Source organism: Epargyreus clarus, unplaced genomic scaffold, assembly GCF_041222505.1.
Source record: "Epargyreus clarus isolate Ecla_fem2 unplaced genomic scaffold, WU_Ecla_fem_2.2 ptg000023l, whole genome shotgun sequence".
Taxonomy (NCBI): domain Eukaryota; kingdom Metazoa; phylum Arthropoda; class Insecta; order Lepidoptera; family Hesperiidae; genus Epargyreus; species Epargyreus clarus.
In genome coordinates, this window is record NW_027332230.1 from 917,713 (window position 1) to 940,542 (window position 22,830).

General features: G+C 34.8%; 1 protein-coding gene across 7 annotated transcripts in view; it reads right to left on the minus strand.

Moving 5' to 3' along the window:
* ATP8A (ATPase phospholipid transporting 8A1) overlaps positions 1-22,830 on the minus strand; it is a 103,058-nt gene that overhangs the window by 70,015 nt on the left and 10,213 nt on the right. Inside the window, exon 1 of one of the 7 annotated variants that reach the window (XM_073085951.1) lies at positions 12,908-13,106. The exons of the other annotated variants lie outside the window; for them this stretch is intronic. The gene's annotated coding sequence lies outside the window, so the exon portion shown is untranslated. Of the gene's footprint in view, positions 1-12,907; positions 13,107-22,830 lie in introns of those variants that run through there. 7 annotated transcript variants of the gene reach the window in all.

Consider the following 22,830-nt stretch of genomic DNA (forward strand, 5'->3'; position numbering starts at 1 on the left):
CCACACCTATTTCTGCCTAATAACAGTAGTGTTAGGCGCTGTTGTGTTCTGTTTTGAAGGATGTGGTAAGGGAGACATACTTTTCCGAGGCGTTCCAGCTTAGTCCTCAGGGGTAGCGGCGCATCTGTGGCCGACCTCAGGTATTCTAATCCTATCTGGGGCTTATTACAGATGGCCATAGCGGCACTAGACACTTACCATCAGGTGGACAGCATGCTCGTCTGCTACTTGTATATTATATATAAAAAAAAACATAATATTCTGAAAATATGGAAATTCTAAATGTGTGTTAGTGTTTTCATTCTGGGAGCAATTCTAGATCTAACTGCCAGACAATAACAGGTTGATGAGGAAATGGGTTACAGATGATTTTAAATGTGTATTACACTTCTACATCCAACCTCAAATTAAATTCATAACTCAGCATACCTCTTGTATATGACAGCCTGTGATGTGACAGGAATATTATTTATAGCACAAGCCTATTCATGCCTAGAACATAGCCTTAGTGGATTACGGACCTACGCCTGAAATACGTCTGAACTCGAAGCGAAAATTCTTTGAAGGCTTAGATAGAGTCGCAAAACATAAGGGGCACAATAACACACACATGTGCGAGACCACCGAGGGCTGTTAGTTGGTAATTTCTAAGAAAAAAATAAACAATATTTAAATTAAATATATTAATATAGTAGGCACTTAGTTTAAGAGATAAATGTTATATAGGGTTAAAAGTATTTTAGAACAGGAAAAAACTAAATGATAACTCATAAGAATAATTTACGATTCTAATAGTCCTATTTAAATTACCAAATTAATCCGAATCCCGACAGATCACATCTCGATTACTCCAAAATATTTGAAGTTAAGATCAGTGAGTCGTGATTCTTAATAATGAAAATTTACGTACGGGCACTAATTTATTATAATTATGTTATATCAAATTTCTCTCACACAACATTTGATTTCTTACTCTTCACTGGTACTATTGAGTGTTCGTTTGACATATTTGCCGCGAATCAAGCTTTCGAATTATAAAATCTTATTCTTATCATCTTACAGGACACCTGATAGTAACTGTTGACACCCATGAACATGTGTAATCAACCCAGAGAAGATTAGATTCTCTCCTACCTGACGCCACAGACGCCACAGATGCGCTGCTACACCTGAGGACTAAGCTGGAATACCTCAGAAAAATATGTCTTCAACCAATGTAAAATCGCTAGTTTAATACAACATTTTATGCTGCACAGCCACCCTTTCTCGGACGATCTAAGCGCCTAAGAGGCAGTTTTCCACGCTCCATTCTTTAGTTTCTTATAAGTTAAGCTGACACGAAACGAGCTCAAATTCTCAGAGGGTACTCGTATATCCTATGCTTCTGAGCACAGATGTTCGTTTCATTATTCAACATGTTTTACTTTATTTTTAAAATAAGAAATACAAGATTATTTATTTCGTTATGAGCAATGAAAATAAGAGAATATAAATAGCTACTTTTTATTTATATCTCTCTCTGTAACTACTAAGGAATAATTAAAGAAATGATATTAGGCACGTAAAATAAAATTAAAAAGAACATTACTTTAATAACATCTATTTGATAAAGAAGGAAATTCCTGGCATAAATCTAAAATGAATTATACTATCCGTAGGCAACACTACGAGAATAAGTCATTTCAAAAACATAGATATAAAGTGAAATAAATCCATAAACGTTACAACAAGTATTTAATTGTACAACTAAGACGTAATACAAATGGCTAATTTATCTTCCGTAATGGTCGTAAATATTAGTGGAATGGGGTAAAGCGGGGCACCGCTAACGTTAACGTGTAGGCGCGGGAAGGTGTGTCCTGCAATCTGGTGGGCCGTGACGTCACACGCACATATATGGAATTGATGTCACGTGACCACCATGCAGGAGACAGCGAGACTGGGTTTCATTTCATTTTAAATTAACTCCTTTCAACATTTTTCGCTATTTCTTATAGTGTTGGATTTGGCCCTGATGGCCATTTGAAAAAATCACCCTGTAAATAGTAATTCAGAGTGCGCGATTTCTTTTGCATTCCTCTTACATTGATTTCACTGTACCACAAAATATATAACATTTATTATCACATATATTAATTAGATTTATAATTTACTGTCCAGTATATTAACATTTGATTACTTTAATAATTTACAAATGATTGGTTTCATATTAAATATTCATTAGCGTATGCATTACTATTGAATATCTAGAACAACTGACGCACGTTTATAGAGCCAAAGAGCGTTTGTCCTGTCGCGCGTGTTATAATACCCGCACGTGTGCGTTCTATGATTTTATATGCATACGTACACGATACATGAAGAGATTGTGCTGTATCTTTGAAGTGAAATGAAATATATTTATTTTGTATAGGCCAACGGCGCAACTTACAAATTGTCAGTTACAATATTTTTTCTTAAACTCTACCGGATCGGACCGCAACATAAACTGAGAAGATCCAAAAAAACTCAGTGGATTTGTCTTTATTTTAATAATTATTATTATATTTTTTCCTTTTTTTAAATGCCATCACTTTTTAAATATAACTAATAAAGCACTAGTTCCAGTATATCTACGTATACCAGTGGGACGCGCGTGCGGGAGTAGTTAATCACGCGCGTCGGGAAAAGTGCCCAAAGGGTCTTCCGCCGTTTTTGTATGAATCCGCGGTCCGACTCTACCAAACGTCGGAAGCCGCAATTATATTATGCGTGACGCTTCTTCGAACAAACAAGATGAACATTTATCGAAGGCCGACAAGTTTGAATAATAGAATAATTTATGCCATGACTATAATATTTATACACAATCAAATAGTTAAAGCACCCGTATGTATAAACAATTTACAGTATGTTTTATGTTTAAATGTATGATCTTTTTTAAATAATTTAATAAAAACCCACGTATAAAGATTACATAACATGCTGATGAGGAGCCTAAGTTGGTAAACTTTGTCCCTGTAGTTCTGGGACCAAAATAGGGCTACGGTATCCCCTGCCTTAACCTTGATATACCCGTTAAAGCATGGTTAACCTAGCGGTTAGTTGGAAAATGACATCGCTGTCACTCCCTAGTTTACGAGTGCGTCGCGTGATTTAATCAGACCGCCGCGGCACCGGCCCATTGTTTCCTGACCGACGCTAATGAGTTTCAGATAGACAAAGCGGTGCTTTATTTTGGGTGTGCCTTTCGAAAGCGATTAGAAGGTCAACAGCAATAAAAAGGTAGCGTATTCCTTTTGACCTTTCTTATTAATGTGATACCGACTGAACTATATAACGTCGTACCATATTACATTTACGCGACTCATTATTTTGTAACTGAAATACCTGCTGAAAATTTGAATGTAACGTTTTCAGTGACAAACTATTTCATTTATGTAAAATTCCAAATTTAGGCGAGCTTTGCTGAATTTTTAAACGCTACAAACGTTTAACTTTGTAAAACGTTTCTATTTTTTACACTTTTTAAGTAGCCAGCCATGATCGAGTGGGGCTCGCACTAAGGTTCTACGTAACAATATTTTGATTTAATCTTTTTGTTAACGTTATTAAGTTATAAAATTGCTATTTATTTGAATTTGAAGTAGGTCTGGGTTTGATGCTCAATTTAATTTTGTACTTATTATACTTAACCCATAAGAAAATTCAACATATGCTTTAGAAACCAAAAACATAGTTTTGTTGGTCCGTTGATTATAATTTAAAATAAATGTAATTTATTATTTATGTCTAGTTGCCCTCTATAATAAGGTTCTATTGCACTCGAAACTGTTCGTATAGTAAAAACAAGTTTAGCGCCTAAGTGGTGGTTTTCCATAATTACAAAATATATTTTTTTTTCGCGCTGTTATATTCCTTCTACTATATTACTTATTTCTATTCATTTACTTTAAATATTCGCGTTAATCTGTTTAAGAATGGTTATTCTATAAAATGATAATGTTTTATAATAACACAGGGTTGTTATTATAATATTATCGCGAGTGTTTTGTTTTAGTTACTCTAAAATTAATTATCGTTCTCCGAGCATTCCCTACGCAAATTATTCATAAGGTTTCGCGGTTTTGTGGTTTTGTTACTCTACTAATGTAATTAAAATGATTTTAAATATTTATAAAGCACTTTACACAATGAAAGGTTAGTGGTTGGATATTCGGCCTCTTTAACCGACTTCATTATCGGAAGGTCTGCGATGCGAGTCGATGGCACCTATGTGTGCCTACGCAAAGTTATGGGATCTACGTATCTATGGACTTAGATAGGACTCCAATTCTATCTGTGGTTGATTATATTCATGGTCAGCAAAGGCTGCCAAGGGAACTGCTTGGTCATTTGTTACTTCAATTTCATTTTGGATATGTTAACCCTAGATTTGAACAATAAAGAGATACAATACATATGTATTAGTCTTTATATGTTCATGGCACTCACTGTGAATGTAATCCTAGTGTGAAGCTGTAAGTGAAGACAGCGTCTTCGTAAACTTCTTCACAATATACAATCTTAAAAGTATAATTATTATATCTGAAAGTAACATGGCGATGTTCCCGTGAATTATTGATCCCTTGGGAGGCGGCTTCCTGTGGAGTTAATTTGAAAACGTTTTCCGACACTGCGAGGGCAACGAGCGCTTTACGATGCGATAGTAAATTTTCTTCACGACTAATTAATTAACAATATATTTTAATAAATTATTTGCAAGTTTATTAAGTTTATAATTTATCTTTTTTATATCCCGCAAGAATTTTCTGTATTTACGTAGTGTATTGTTTTTTTTATAATATAAGAGTAGCAGACGAGCATGCAGTCCACCTAATGGTAAGTGGCCGCTGCCGCCCATGGACATCTGTAATCAACCCCAGATAAGATTTGATATTCCTACCTGAGGTCGGCCACAGATGCGCCGCTACCCCTGAGGACTAAGCTAGAACGCCTCGGAAAAGTATATCTCCCTTACCACACCCTTCAAACCAGAACACAGATAGATTTTTCACAAACATGATAGATACCTAAAGAGCTTGCAATCTTGTACCTCGTGTTAATCGGTCACTACCATGGACATGGTCATAACGGTCATAACTTGTTGTTTATGGAGTTCTATATAGAACATGTTTTACCTACTCGCAACCGATCACTGATGCAGTGCCTCTTCTAATGATTAAGATAGTCGCCTCACACACAATTTGTATGTCAGCTGGCAGCATTCCCCGAAACGCAAAATTAATTAACGCTTACACATTATACACAATCATTTAGAATGTGGTGATAATACATCCCCGGTCGAAACATATTGCCTCTACCACCTTTCACAGGAATTCAATGAAACTGCGCTTGGCGACCATATAAAACTTAAACCGTCAGTCTTAGAATAGATTTAGCTTATTACTTATTAAAAACTATTAAGCATTAATGCATCAGTGATAAGTTGACATTCATGATGATGATGTCATTCTGTAGTATAACATGAGCAATAAGCGAAGCCTGCACAATCGGCACAGCCTGCCCTGTCACACACATGACAGATTGATTTATCGTAGCTATATTTCGAGATGCTGTCGATATTCGCCGTTATTTATATTCAATCTATCTAATGTTTTGCCTACTAAAGATGGACATTTGACAATTACTTCATACTAGAAGTTATTACACTTTACGTTTTTGTTTTTAGTTACATGTTGCTTGCGAACTACGTACTTACATTTGATTCTAAAATAACGATATCCATTTAGATAACGTAGCTTCTTAACTTACTACTTCAATAATATTTTAAAACTTATTACATTATAGAAAAAGTGTAGGTACATAACAAAAATATTTGAATATGTCGCTAAAATGAAAAAAAAAAACGATAGTAACGAACGATAAATTGTGTTTTATTAATTTTATGGGCCTGTTCATTGGTATATGCAAGGAAAAAAAATAAACAGGAAGATCTCTATTTTCGCCAACAAATTTCAGAAAATTAGCATTGGCGAGAGAGAGGATTTTTTTCATATATTTCAAAGACTAGCCTAGACTAAAGTCTAGACGTCCATATTCGTCAATTTATTAGTGTAAGTAACTAACACACCCATAGCTACGCCCATGATGTACTATATATTTCAGCTTTTCAGCATTTAATTTGCGTAACAACTTTATAAATGCAACCTTTTCTTCGTCTGTTGCGGTCAGAGAGTATCATGACCTTTGACCTAATGTTTTGTTGTGCTTAGCGTTGACATTCATTGTGCCTGTGGTATGATGATAAATGAAAACGAATTACATCTTGAATTTATTATTCCGAGCAAGTGCTGTGTTGTTACGAGATTTGTACAATGCACTGGGGCATTAAGTGACCTTAAATGATGCAAAGCGCATATGAAATTTGAAAAAAAACATAAGTACAAGTAAAAGTAGTTTAATATTAGAGAGTTATTTTTATAACACTTTAATATTATAATTTCTTTTCCATTAGTGCCCTTTTACTGGACATGGGTCAACTAGCTCTCACAGCGAAAGGTCCGCGCTGGCTAATTGCCTTGGTAGATTTACACTCCTTTGAGATTTAAGGTATACTAAGTAGTGATAATAAATTTATAATACATACATTAAAATAAGCAATCACTGCTTTTTAAAAACTTATATTTAAGTAAGCTTGGAAAGCATACATTCCGTAAGTCAATTTAATCAGGTCCAAAATAATTTAATTAATTAGAAAACATTGCCATTAAGTATTTCATCAGTGTTATTTGATTAAACTTACGTATATTATGATATAATAATATATTAACATAAACATAATGCCGTTAGACAGTAAAAGCATCGATAAGTTATAAATTGGGGTAGTTAAGTTAGCTGTGCGACACTGGAGACTTGCTGAGCTTAGACGCTTAGAGCTAAGCCTCGATCGGAGAGTTACGGAGTTCATTAGAAGTGTGTACATCATAGAATGTTAAAATAGCTATTTTGTAAAATTAATTTGATCTTTCACACTATTTATCTTAAAAAACAGGGTAATAGTTTAAGCTTAATATACCCTTACTATTGTAGTTAAAGAAATAAATAAAATAAAAAAACATGTGAGCCGTCACGGGACGCCTGGCAGATGTGAAACATCGACATTATTTTGTAAAAGTAATATGCAGAAAAGAACATATTGTGATAGGAACTAAATATGTCATAATGATAAAATAAAATATTACGATTTTTGCGCACGGCATGCGTCGCCACGCCAGAAATCGGTTTTACGTGCGGCTATAAATGTTTCACATCAAAAAATAATTAACTTACTGATGACTTGATGGTGTGTCATAGTGTGATTTTGCTTTCTTTGCAGAAGGCTGATCACTTTCACTCTCTAAATTATCACGGTCAGACATTTTATTATCAGAAAAATAAGCGGGCAATACTTAAAACATACAAAATACGTCAAGTGGTGTAAAACGAGTTAAAACGACTCCAGTCGCTCTCGCGCGGCGTAGTAATACACACGAATGTCACTGAACACGTTAAACGTCATTATTTTGAATTTTAAGCCTCAAAATGCCTTCTTGTGCAATGCATAAATGCAAAAATTATGCTCGAAAAAGAAACAAGATTCATGGAATCACCTATCACACGTAAATGAAGAGAAATTATTAAATTTTGTTTATTTTTCGTGTTCGATCCGCCATGATTACATGAGTAACCAGAAAGAGACAAAGTATGTTTTTGTCAATGAAAGTGATAAAGACGCAAAATGCATGACCATGCATTTTGCGTCTTTATCACTTTCATTGACAAAAACTTTCATTGATTGAATTGAACTGTCATAGATCAATGAAAAAATTTTCATTGATCTATGACCATAGATCAACAGAACAGAAGTGACATTTTATTGAAGCTCACGATGTTCATACGTGTATGTTATAGTTTAAGATCCCACTGCTTAATTTTTATATTAGTGTGTTTTAGTCAAAATATAACTTTTTATAGTTTATTTTAATAAAATAAAATCGATATATGGGAAATTCTGTATCCTAATCTCTAAATTTTCTTCGATATCTGTGGTAAATAATAAAAAATATTACCATAAAATTTATATAGGATAGTATACGGTATTTTAAAATTTCTTTAATTGAATAAATTAACCTAAACATAATTTAATAAACAATCTTTGTATAGCCAGAAATTAATCCTCAAAAAGACCACGGTAAGATTATATAAAATTCGCATGTCACGATGTTAGTTACTGTACTCCTGCGAAACGCTCTTACTGATTTTCATCAAAATTTATATGCATATTCAGTAAGTCTGAGAATTGGCTACTATCTATCTATTTTTCATATCTCTTAAGTGATAAGGGTTGTTCACCCTTAACATTTTTTTTATTTATATGGCAACACAATGTTTGCTGGGTCAGCTAGTACATTTATAAAATGTACACAACTTTGCAATTAATGGTCGTGTGTAAAATAAAACTGAAAATAATAAACATAAATTAGTAAAGATACTTCGCCGCCTTGAAATTGAATGAAGCCACAAACGGCTTATTAGTAAGTTTTTTTGAATTCTTGACAAATAAAAACATTTTTAGAGAAAATTTACAAATAAATAACTAATACTGCGTAATTTACATAATAGATAAATAATTATTTCAAATATTTTAGGGACATTTTAGCACGGAGACGTGGTAAAACTTTTTTACGCAACTATTGCAATTCTCAAAACTGGGTACATTTTCTTGTTAGGAGTGAGTAATCTTTACTAATATACGATAATAAATATAAACAATTTTTAAATCGTATATTTTAAACCAGTCGATACATCTGTATAGATACATTCTTTCATCAAATTATATATTTATATAATAATAATTTATTTAGTTAAACTGTACTATAACATTTCTACGTAAACGATGTACTAAAACTATTATCGACAGTTCTGGACATTTTTTACCTTCTGTTCCATTATTTCATTGTCTTTGACAAGCATGAGTATCAATGAGAAATATACGTCCATACGTCCCGTTTTTAACGGGACAGTCCCTTTTTTCGATGCTTCGTGCCGTTGTCTCCGAAATGAACCGTTGCCATTGTCAATTAAGTAACAGTAAATATTATAATTGTGAAAAAAACATGGGGTGCTCCATTTATCAGTTTTCATAAAGCGCCCCACATTTTTTGCACAATTATACTATTTACTTTTCCTTAAATGATTCCTAGATTGAAAATTATTTTCTACTTTTTAGTTAATTTTATCATAAAAGCGTGTTTTTTATTATTTCTAACTATATTTTTTCAAGTAAAAAGTATTTGACATAAAAAAATCGATGTCCCGTTTTGACTGAAGTAATCATTGGTCACTATATTCCATGGTCAATATTTACGTTTGCGTACACTTGAAACGCAAGGTCAAACACTAGTTGTCTTTTTTTATCACATTGTTCTAATAGCTCTGTCCCTTATAGAACATTTGTCTATGTAGTTAAAGGTAATCGTCGCCACGCCAGAAATCTTTTTTACGTGCGGCTATAGATGTTTCACATCAACAATCATGAGTGCTTACATATTTCCGGAAAAAACCGTTAATCCTTATGGGGGAATAGATCATTTTAAATGGATTCCTTCCCCTGTCTCACGCTGGGACAGCGAGGTGGAGAACACCCTAGGCGTCGCCACTAGCGTAGGAAGCAATCTGTACCACGTAATGAGATTTAAAAAGGGCGGAGGTGAACAATGTTCTTATGATTTGCGAAATTGATTCGCAAAGGACTAAAGGTCACATTTTCATTTCTATTGCTGTGGAAAATGTTCCAGTTCCACTTTACCTGCACGAGTACGTCAAGTAGGTAAGTTTCAACGGCAAATAACTTTTATTATTTTTCCAAGAAAATAAACATAATGAACTCAGCTCGCAGCGCTGAGATATTTCTCTTGTAGGTACTTACAGTAGCCACGTGAGTGTTTCGGATAATGGATTCTTTCTACATAAAAGTAATTCGTTTAAGATTTAAGTATGTAGACTTTTAGATATTTTCTTTTAGGCCTAAATGGATAATGGTAAACATTTATGGAAAAATGAGAACGTTATTATGCTGCATAATAGAATCAGACTTCGTTGACATATTTAGGATTTGTTATAAAGAATATTTTATAAAAGTGTGAAACAAGTATATGGCCAGCCAATTGGATTAATTACTGTGATAAGCACTAAGTAATATTTAGGTTTAGGTTCTCGGTAGGTAGACTGTAATTTTGTATCGATAAACTTTCAAACTAGAAGATGAAAGCGTAAGTCTTTGAGAGTCGATGGGATCTAGGAGACAGATAACAGTATATTCCTTATCTATCCATTAATAGTTATTGACGGTAACTACAGCAACACCCTCGTAAGGAGAGGTAAGGTAAGAAGAGGTCTGCTCAATAGTGGACTTCAAGCCTCTAATCTTAAGATATTCTATGATTGGATGACTTATATGGATTTCTTAATAAGTTGACATGAGCAACAATAACCCCTGGTTACTGGACGGTTGTTTGCTGCTCTTATCATATAAAACGATATAGAAGTAAACACTTTACACGACAACATGCTAAACAATTTGCGTGGGATTAACACTCGCGCAGCCTCGACAGCAACTATAAGTATGGCTTATAACGCAAGTGCCATTTCATACTAGCGCTTTACAAACTACAAATTTGATTTATCTCACTTAGATAACATCATATCTGGTGAGGCATGCTTAAACAAGGCGTTCCAACTTAGTCCTCAGGGATAGCTACGCGCCTGCGGTTGGCCTGTGGTAGGTGTCTTATCTTTTTCCCTGTAGTTCCGGGACTACGGTAGGGCTACGGTATCCTCTGCCTATCGTAAGAGATGACTAAAAGGGGGCTTCCGGGGTTTCGGGTGGCAAGAGTGGGAGCTGTAAACGTCCAGTAAGCTACCCCGGGATGGACGGCGGTATGAGTGGTCGCATACTGTCGTAATCACCAGATGTTGTGGGAGGAACGAACGCTCCCTCAGAGCAGAGCCCGATCCGGGCATCGCGCTTGGAGGACTCCGGGTGTGTTCCGTTGGAGATCCCGGAGTTCTCCAACAAGCGCTGAGGACGGCCACCAGGGGAGTTTTGGTGCGGTAAAAATCTCACATAACCCGGCGTCGCTCCCACGTCGTCGGGTACCTTTTGAAGGTTTCCCGCTCGAAAAAAAAAGGTGTGTTATGTTATCTGGGTTCATTACAGAAGTTCATGCATGGCAGTAGCCACTTACCATAGGATAGACAGATTGCCACTTCAATATTATAAAAAACTAGCTGCCCCTGCAAACGTTGTGTTGCCATATAAATAAAAAAATGTTAAGGGTGAACAGTCCTTATCATTTAGGGGTATGAAAAATAGATAGTAGGCGATTCTCAGACCTACTGAACCTACGGTAAAGCCGTTTCGGAGGAGTACGGTAACTAACATTGTGACATGAGAATTTTATATATAAGATATATTTGGGGACTTCTAATGGAGCCTAGGGGTCCGTACAATGTACATGTCCCTGTAGCGAATATTTGTTTAATTTACGGAAGATCGTAGTTTTTATCGCCGTAGTTTAGTGCAGAGTATCGTATCACGTACACATGATTATTTATAGCCTACCATTTTATTTTACACCAATCGCGCTAAAAATAAAATTGACTAACATCTGCCGTGACTTTTTTCACGTATTTTTTTGCAGTAACCTAACCGTTAAAATTGAAAACCCTAGACTTTGTTTTCGCGATGACATTCTATATGAGTACAACAGATAATCATTTATTATAATGTGTGTTATTTTATTTCTATATTTGTCTTGAAAAGAGCGAATAAAGCTCAAAGTAACTCGTTATATATTGAAGTGTAACATGAAACGGAAGGTGTACAACGAAACATAAAACTTTGTCGATAAAAATCGCTTTTCTGTACTTAATAATTTATGTCTGTTTAATAATAAACGCAGACACGTGTTGGATATGTTTGTGTTGTATCACCTCAATACTATTTTATATGTGTGTGTAAACAATATAATCATAAAACTTTTCAGTAAATAATGTTATTAAATGGTTACTACACAAACCATGGACTCCAGGACTCAGTGACAACAATAAAGTAAACACCTTGGATCAATAAATAAAAACATTTATGTGTCTAACCGGGGATCGAACTCGGAACTTAACATGACAGAAGGAAATAGTGACGTGACCAATGGCTAGGGTCGCCACCGTTTCGCTGATCTTAAAATTACGACTAATTTCTTACGTTTGCTTGTGTACAAATAGATCATTTATTAATTTTTTGCTCAGGTCACAGTTACCAATTTTAAACACTCTTTTATCACTAAATTATAATGGAAAACTGCAGACAATTGTATGCAATATCGACGGTGGCCAATATTATCTATGTAGACGCTTAAAAAAAACAATGCTTATACGATTTTCCCATAACAGTTATTTATGAGAAGCTGTTAGTGCTTCAGATTCTTGAGAGGTGTACTGTGTAGTGCAAAAGCATCGTTATCAAGACATATAAATAATTAATAATATACATAATTATAAATAATAACAGGTAGGTGTACTAAATTTGAACAAACATAACAACAATTCAGCAAATAAACAATATTTTCGTATAGGAGAAAGCTACCGCTGATTAATACTATTCATGTTTTGTAGAAAACCTTTCACATGTAAATTAAGTCACTGAAAGAAATTTCAGTGTCAATTTCAATTGTTTCAAGGGTAGAACGAAAATATACTTAAAACAGATACTCATGGAGTATTCATTGTTTGAGAACAAATGGAAACGGGCTTTGACCTACATATCGCTACAATACCACGCACCGCTATTTACGTCCACTGTTTACAACCAGACTTGTCACATTCTTACCGCTGATCTCAACACCGTCGATAAAAAAGTGAATCTGAAATCCATTTTTAAGAAACGACGAACATCACTAAAAAACGCTTCCAAAAAGGAACAGCATAATTTGTCTGTACTTTTAGTTTGTGGTATTTGTATAAGTTGAGTTGAAGCTGTAAAAGTTCGTGATATGTACGTGTTGGGGCGGGCGGCGGGCGGCGGGCGTGCGCCTCCTTCGCGGCGGAAGCTTGTACTGCGGCGGGAAAAGCTCGCACCCTTGACATCGGTGACGCGCGCCCGCTGTCCGAAGCTCGGAACTCGGACTCCGACCAAATATCCGTTTACTATTCATGAAATAGATAAAGGAGCAGGACGAGGAGGCTCGAATATTAAGGGTTGCATCCTACCGTAAATGTCTATCAGGACCACAACCAATAGTGACATAATTTCGTTTGATAAATATTGACAGCTCGGCGTAGCTGTTGCGAAACTTGATATTGTAACCCAGTGGAGGTGTCTATTGCCTTCCGTTTTGTAATAGTTTTTCGATAAAAGAGAACATTTCCACGGTCATGCTCTATGTTTTAAATGTTACACTATATTTCATAGCTACATTAAAAATATTCGCACTCAGATCTAGCGAAGCCAACATATTCTTTAGGCATTTATATAAAATATATTTCATTTTTAAATTATTGAGTAAAAACTATAAGATGAAAACCTTCTACGTAAAACTTTAAAATCTTACAGAAAATTTGATCAGTGCCAAGTTGTTTCTTTAATTTACAAGAATAGCTCATGCACAAAGACAATTGTAAAAATTGTTTTATAGATCGTTAAGATGCAAGCAGCAAACATTGACTAATTATACTGCAAAGTAATTTCAAAATGAAATCTCTCGGCAGCCTCGTGAGCCACTTGACATTCTTGCGAAGATCGGCTTGTTTTATGAAACAGGAGTAGAAGGCGAGCATCAAACGTTAAAACAACAGCTGAGCTTAACACTGTTGGTTTAAGACAGAAATAAGTGTGGAGGTTGTTGTCTACGTACTCGAACCATGAGTATCTTCGCGCTATTAAATTATTGTGCAGCAAAAAATGTGTCTATTTTGCAAGTAATAAATATATATGAAAATATACGTTTTAACTATTTAACAGTATAGTAGTTTTAACAGTATAGTATAGATATTTGTAAATGAGCCCATATAATGTATGATTCCTACCTACGGTCGGTTACAGTGCTACCCCTGAGGACTAAGTATGAACGTCTGTGATAAATGTCTCTCTTACCACACCGAACTGGTAGTTTAATAGATAAATTTATTCGAAAAATTCCATCATGTACGGCATTGAGATAAGTGCTAGAATTAAGATAAGCGTTTACGAATACGTAGAACGTTTAAACATTTACTGGTACAATTTACATTATGAAAAGTTTGTGTATGAAGCCGCGGTGGAACTTCTTCGCAAACTCAGTTGGAATAACTCCAGTTGAGATAATTAGACAGAAAGTTTCTAGAACTCCCAAAGTAATAAACTTTCTAAGCACCGTGTAATTAATTAATTAATTAATATAATAGTTCTTACTTATATCTAGCAGTCTAGATCTACTAATGTTAAAGGACGAGATTGAAGTTCGTCTGTTATTTATTAAAAGTTCTGAACTCTAATTAATTTACAGTACTGAGATTAAAGTATGTATATACATTTTTGTTTTTCTGTACGATAAGTCGATATTAACAGTGTTTTTTGTTTAAAAAGTTTTAGAGCAGTGACATTACATGCTTAGCGCTGAAATAATTGAGATAACACTAGGATGCGACCGAAACTTTTATTAAATGTATTTAAATTTTACTTCATAGTATTATTCGTTCACATAGACTTTATCCATTCACTTGATAAAACATGAAACTTCTAGTGATCATAAGGTAGTGAAAGTAATGAGTGAAAGTAAGTATCGAAGTTAATTGTAATTTTTTGCATGCAGAATGCATTCCACCTGATGGTAAGTGGCTACTGCCGCCTATGTATATCTGTAATCAACCCTAGATTTGTACATGATATCGGTCACAGACGCGTTGCTACCCCTGAGAACTAAGTTGGAAGGTCTCGGAAAAGTAAATCTCTCTAGCCACACCCTACAAACCCAAGCATAGCAGCGCTAACTACTGTTATTAGGCAGAATTAGGTGTGGCAGTGTATCCGTTATCATAGTTACTTAAAGCAATTTCGTGACATTAGATACGGCACCTTCGGGGATAAAAGTTTATCGCAATCTGCTTACTACTTACGACTAACTACTGTTTAATAATAGTTCTACAAGAACAACTATCACTAATATACTTATATGTTAATTTAGAGTTAACTACAGATATTTAAATGTGGGAGTTATAATTATTCTCTGTAGCGAAGTTTCCTATATAAACTTCGTCAACGTTTGCCGAGATACTGATAATTTATAACATTGTAATAATAGCTTCCTTTTATAATTCCTTTATAATATAAATTTCCATTATAATAATTTATTTCCTTGTTCGTGGACCCGCGCGGCTAGTAACACGAATTCAGCTGGTAACTTGAACAAGGAAAATATTCCACGGTCCGTTAAATTTAAGTCTCAGTTAAATTCGCTAACTTATTCAGCGTATTTTTACGTATTATAATACTTGTGTTAACAGGGCAAGCTGCGAAATTAAACCTTTCGTTCTGAGTTATTTTTAGCACACTTTTTGTTTGAATAAAAGTTTGGTTCAAATTTTACTTTTTAATATAAATTTGAATTTTTACGCTTCAGTGATAATCTATAATTTATAACTGATATTAAGAATCACCGTCTCATGGGTGCCATGGAAATACAAAGACTCTCGCTTCCAACCTGGAAATTTTATTTACATTTATCATTTTACCCGGATGAAAATCAGAATTAAGTACTAAGTCATCTTTTCAAAGAATAACTTAGAAATGTTATTCGAAAACTTATTTTTCTTTTTGTAAGTAAGTATTCACTTAATATGTGTAGGTATATAATGTTAGTTACCGTACTCCTCTGAAACGGCTTTACCGATTTTCACCAAATTTTATATGCATATTCAGTAGGTCTGAGAATCGGCTACTATCTATGTTTCATACCCCTAAGTGATAAGGGTAGTTCACCCTTAACATTTTTTTATTTATGTGAGAACACAACGTTTAATATTACTTAGTGCTCCGAGTTCGATACCCGGCCACGCACACACTTGAATGGTGTATTTAGATTTGGTTTGAGTCTTTTATGAATTTGACTAATAATTGTATATTCAGCTGTTTGTAAAATAATATACCAATATGGAAACAATTATTAAGTGATGTTATTATTAAATTAAGATGTAAGCTTCCATTTTGAAACACATTTAGAGTTAAATTTATTCGTGGCTGAAGCGAAGCAGCCATTAGAGATATTAATTATGCTACGAATAACATTCAGTTTCGAGTTGCTTTCGTAGAGTCGGTCGCTACGAGCATGCTTGAGGCTTTTAATGCAGCCAGTTAATTTCTTTCTTCATCAGACATTGTCTTATTTCGTCGTAGATGTAATTTTAGTGAGTTCATTAAGATTAATATTCAAGATATAAGTAAACAGTGAGTATTACAAAATCCAAAAATATATTTGTAACGTAAAGCGTTAATACGCCTTACAACTAAGTAGGAACCTTGTGTATCTTTTAATATAGGAGTAGCAGACGAGCACGCAGTCCATCTGATGATAAGTGGCTACTGCCGCTCGTAGACATTGATTTGATATTCCACATGACATTGGCCACAGATGCGTCGCTACCCCTGAGGACTAAGCTGGAATGCCCGGAAAAGTATGTCTATCTTACCACACCCTTTAGACCAGAACACAGCAATGCTTAACGCTGCTGTGATGAGGCAGACATAGGTGTGGCGGTGGTGCCGTTGGAGTCGAACCGCAAACGGAGGTCTACAAACCTTAAATATTTAATATGTATCTTTGTCATACTCTTCAAACTACAGCGGCGCTTAACACCATAACAACTATAGTTTGAAATTAGTGTGGGGATGGTGGTATTTGAGTTTAACCACGAAGTAGTCAATCTCCCAAACGAATGCAGAATTTAATTAAACTAACAAACGAGAGAATTGTAACATCTAACGTAACAATTAGTTAACGTAATCCTCGCATTATGTTTGTATTTGCTTCTCGTTTCACATTCTATTTAGGTACATCACAAATTGGAAAAGGATTTGTATGGTGACAATCAACAATTATTCGAACTTATTCGAAGTGTTTCAACTTCGTCCTCAGGCGCAGTAACGCATTTTTGAGCGATTTTAGGTAGAACTTTTATCTTATTTGGGGTTGATTACAGCTGTCCATGGGCGGCAGTCATCGCTTACCATGAGAGCGACTGCGTCAGCTATTTTTATACTATAAAAATGACGTTAAAAGGATAAAAACAACTTATATTAAGATATTAACGTAGCTATTAATCTCAGGCATGTATTTAAAATGTATGTGACATTAACCACCTATTAACTAATTACTTTTTCTTTTTTTTTTCAAGTCACAATACTAAGGCACTATTTCTTAAATAGTTTCCTACGTTTACTATTTCTTTTCTTAAAGTAACACATGCTTATAGCTATCTGTTCTCGTAAGTAGGTTTCTAAATGTAGCTGCACTTGGATGGCTTCCTCATAAGATTTACTGGTGTGATACGCCTAGCACAGTTCCCCTCTCCGCTGACGTCACGGGGTGCGAGCGGTGCCAAGGTTCGTACGTGAACACTAGCCTTCGTCTGCGACTTTACGCCAAAATATTACGTCACGGGCACTATTGTCGCTTCAAGATACAATGTTCTACAAACACACGTAAACACAGTAATATAAACTATATTTCGTTGTTTAATACGAGCTTAAAGTTTACACAGCAGCGCTTAACACGCTGTGCTCTGTGTGTTGTAATGGTGAGACACTTATTGTGCATTCCAACTCACGCCCGTCAGTAGTAATCAATGTTAACCATTTATTGTATACTAAAGTGCCTTTAAGAGTCTTCTAGGTATATTGTCAAGTTTTGAACTATTGGTAAGATTAATTATATTTATTAGTAACCATGGCAAGTCTGGGTTGATCAGTAGGTATAATGTGATGTTGCTGACCCCCTGTGGTGTTAAAACCAATTACCATGGACGGAAATTTCTACTTCCTATCAGATGGACTGCATGCTCGATTAGTAAGTAAGTATTACAAAAAATCTTAACTTTCTCGGAATACTGACTATTATTCAATTATTTAATTGCCAATATGATGATAGATTCGCAAACCAATATAGAAATATTTTTATTTCAAATTCCATAGTCATGATGTGATAGAGTATCATGCGTATCATGTGACAGCATGTCCTGACATTCCGTTGAAATACGTGCACACAGCTAACGAGTTTCTGTGAAAAATAAAGTACATAAAACGCGCCTCATCCAGATCAAAGCCAGCGTCCCACACTACCCACTACCCAAATGTCTATGTTTGACCTAGATCTCATTAAATTTTGGTTCGCACCCGCTCGTGTGCCATTTGCCCGAGGCTACGTAATAATGAGTCGTAATGAAACTGTTACTAAAAATTGTTTACAGAATTAACGACATGTTTATTTTCGGAAACTGCTCTAATTAAAGCTGTTGTAGGGTTTATTTAGGTTAGTATGGAGTTACCTACGAACTAAGCATACTTTTGTTAGTTTCTTTAGAGAGTTGCATCATACAAGGCTTGCCTGAAAGAGATGACTTCGTTAATGATAAGGACCCGTTTTGTCTTACTCGTACAGCAATGTTTACTTACTAGTTAAGTATGGATATGGCGGACTGAATGCTTGCCACATCAATTTACACACTTAGCTAAACACATTTAGTTTGCGTTGTCGATTATTACATATTATTTTGTTATTATTAGAAAACCCGAATTAATGTGTCCATTGTATAATAGGACAGGGGTAATTTCCGGGACTAGATCAGGGCTACGGTATCCCCTGCCTGACGTAACAAAAGGGGTCTTCCGGCGTTCCGGGCGGCAAGAGTGGGAGCAGAGACCCTTCCAGTATGCGAGCCCGGGAAGGACGGCGGTATACCGTCGTGAATACCAGATGGTGTGGGAGGAGCGAAAACTGATTGGGGCATCGCGCTTGGAGATTCTGGAGTTCTCCAACAAGGGCTGAGGACGGCCAACGGGGGGGTTTTAGTGTAAAAATTTTTGCTTTTGAAGGTTTCCCCCTCGTTAAGAAGAAAAAAAAGACAGGGGTAATAAAGAGTAAAGTCGACGATAATATTCTTCAAAGAAAAATTAAGAAATGATTTCTTATATCTCAGAGACTTGTTACGTTGTGTTCAATTTCTAGTCAGAGGATTTAACAGACGACAGAGTGGCTCGAGAAATGCTCAGACTTTGTAGAGCTTTACGCATTAAGCAGATGGAGCAATTGCGGGAAATCTTCAAGTGGATTTTATCGGGAATATTTCTGGAGTAAGATTATGTTCCTTTACTTTTATTTTGTTCGGGATATTCATTTTAGCGTGACTGTTCCTTTGAGACGTGTTTTGCTCCTGAATTACAATAATGTTCTTGTGAACAGAGATACAAAAGAATTCCTTATATGCGGTATTATTTTTACAGTACTATATGTTATATGTAATATATCTTCTACGAATCTCATTGAAGTTTGACTAAGGTATAGATGATTAACCGGGCAGTTTATTTGTAGCTGTTGAGCAGCAAATCCAAAATGTTGATACTAACAAGATGAGCGAATCTCGGGGAGATAACTAAAATTTAAAACGGACCAACATATTGCTTTTAAATTAATAAATTAACAAATAAGTTAATATCGTTCTTTTTGACACTAGGGTCGAAAAAAAATACATTAAAAATTAACGAACATACCTAATTGTTATAATGTCACACACACAACACACTAGAAGCAATTGTGTTACAACACAGGCATTGTGTCCAACAACACTATGTTAGGCGAAGCTTGTGACATGTCGAATTCAGAGTTACGACTGTTGTTTACGTGAAATGTATGTACGGTTGACACATACACGAGGCCTTATAAATTAGTCTCTGGGGGAAGCGTATGTGCGAATGCCCTTAAATATTTTGAACTGATCACAGACCTATATCTAGAACTGACGCTACTGATGTTCACTCCATTGTTATAACGATTTAATATTTTGCAAGCTTTTATTGTAGTAACATGATAGTAATAGTATGATAAAGATAAGCTCCAACATGCATATTATGTTATGCTTCATGGATAGAAAGTACATAAAAAGATTTATTTTAATAAGAAATACCACAAAACACGACTAAGTTGTATTATCTCATTCGGAAATCGTAAATTTGGTAAATATACGTATAATAAATAATTCGCAGACTATCACAGAGTAAAAATCACAACAGTAACGTTTTACCAATAAGGACAGTAAATATTCAGCTCTGTTTTTATTTAGCGCATATCCAATAAAGCCTTTGTAGCGATCGGCTTCCGGACGAGGGCAGTTGTTGTTTTTGCACACCTGCTGCTGTTTTTTCCATTTCGGGTATTCGTAGTTAAATAAAAAAATCCGATGCCACATCGTCTTTTAGTGTTCTGTTTATCCATCCGTATTTTAGTAGTTTTATTTCAGATTATTGGCACTAAAAAAATAATTTTCACATACCGTGATTGTGTACGCTGAACTCTGAAATCACTCAAAAAATTTCAATGAAATTTTATGAGTGTATACGGTTGATTCTAGTTTGCAATATAGGATAGTTTTGAACCCGCAACGTAGTGCTGTTGTGGACATCTATAAAAAGTTACGAACCTGGCCAAAAACTGCTTGGGTCCGCAAGTTTTCTATGAACGTAATAAAGATATAACGTAATTAGAGATTAAAGGGAATTAGGTAGTTTAACGAAAAATAAGGGGGTGATAGGTATTGCATGCTTAAAAGGTATAAAACAATAGCAAGTATGATTTTTACGAACTTTCTCTTAATGTTTCAATATAGAACGTCGTAATACTTGTAAGATCGGGCATTCGTAGCAGATATTTGTACTCGACTATTTGTGCGTGTTATTAAACTTAACCCTATATTTATGCTTGTAAATAGAGTAACAATGTCTAGAAAGTCAAACACGAGGTCAGCATCGATCCACACTAAGCAACATTTGGGTACTTTGAATATTTGTATCTGATCGATTATCTCTACCTGTCGAACGCGCTTTGAATATTAATTTGGTTGGTCGAACGGAAATAGGAAAATATATACAATACATACTTTTCAAGGGTACCTTTGCCCTTAAGGCTTAAGAGATAAACTAACTAGCGAAATGAAATTCATTGGCTAAGAAAATGTAGCTCAAAATTGAGTGAATTGAAACTTGCGTGTACAGAAGTCTTCGAATATAATAATCAATATTTGTAATCATTAAGGGTTCACTGGTTGATTATAAAATTACGTAACATTGTGATAATAATTGCGTTTCACGGTAAATTGCCGGTTATTGAAAAACTGTCGTCATAACTACCTTTAGTAGCAGACTTAGGACGTAGGAATATAAATATATAAGTATATAATATATATAACAATAAATTTAACATCTTTTTAAGTTCTACAGATGAAATGCTCAGATAGTCGGTATATACATACATATCTGTGAGTCTGACCTACATATGAGGTGACCATCTTAGTATTCAGGGTTGGTAGCACGTCCGTATTTGGTTTCAGATGTAACATCTCGTCTATATGGAGTGTTACTATAGAAAGTAAATAACCGGTAGGTCTGTGTAGCGGGCAATGTAATTACAAGTAGTTTATATGGTTTATAGTCTATTGTCAAAAAGAATGAAACAAACAGTTGATGAAGAGATTGTGTCATGTAAAAATCTAGAGAAGAAGGAATAAACGTTTTGGCTTCGAAATTATAAAACATATTTTATTTAATCTCAACAGTTACAGATGTCGATGAGCTACGATAACCACTTACCATCAGGTGGATTGCATGTGCTTAAATTAATCTTTAAAAACTCTTTAAAAAAAGTCATCTAATGGAAAAAGCCATGAAAATGCAGTTAATGGCGGGTGATGGTATAATCCTATTATGACAGCGCAATCTGTGCGCAGTGCCCGCAGGTACAGGGACGCCCCATACTGATTTAATTAAAACAGCAAAAACTGTCGCCATGCGCGGTCATAATTACTTTCGCTAACGTAGAGTCTTTACTTTTTTCATTCTAAAAACTTCTAAATTGCTTTCATTAAAATAGTCGTATTTATTAGAATACCTTAGAACTCATTTGTCATGTCATATCTGTCACAATAAGATTAAGTTGCTACACAAAATAAAATAAACATGTAATAAATTAAAATATCTACTTTCATTTCTCTAATTTGTGCGACACAAAAGGTTATCTAGGTTTAAAATTTTTGTTCAACAATTTTTACAGCGCTTGAAATAATATCATGAGATAGTAAGTTTCTTATAAATAAAATAAATATAGTTGAAAAAACTAAAAAACACGCTTTTACGCGCCCCACACTTTTTCCACAATTATACTATTTACTGTTCCTTAATTGATTCTTAGATTGAAAATTATTTTCTACTTTTTAGTTCATTTTATCATAAAAGCGTGTTTTTTAGTTTTTTGAACTATATTTATTATATTAATTTTTAGTATTTGTTGTTACAGCATCGTTTGTAAAAAAATCAAGTGTCTATCTATTACGGTTTAAAAGATAAAGCCCAGTGACACACGAACAGACAGCGGATGGTTTCGTTTTAACCTTTGAGTACGGAATCCTAAAAATCATTCTACAAGAGGGCATTATAGATATGTATCAGAACATTTGAGTTATAGGGAAATAAAATTATTATTTTCAAAACTAAAAATCACGCTATAACAGTTATTA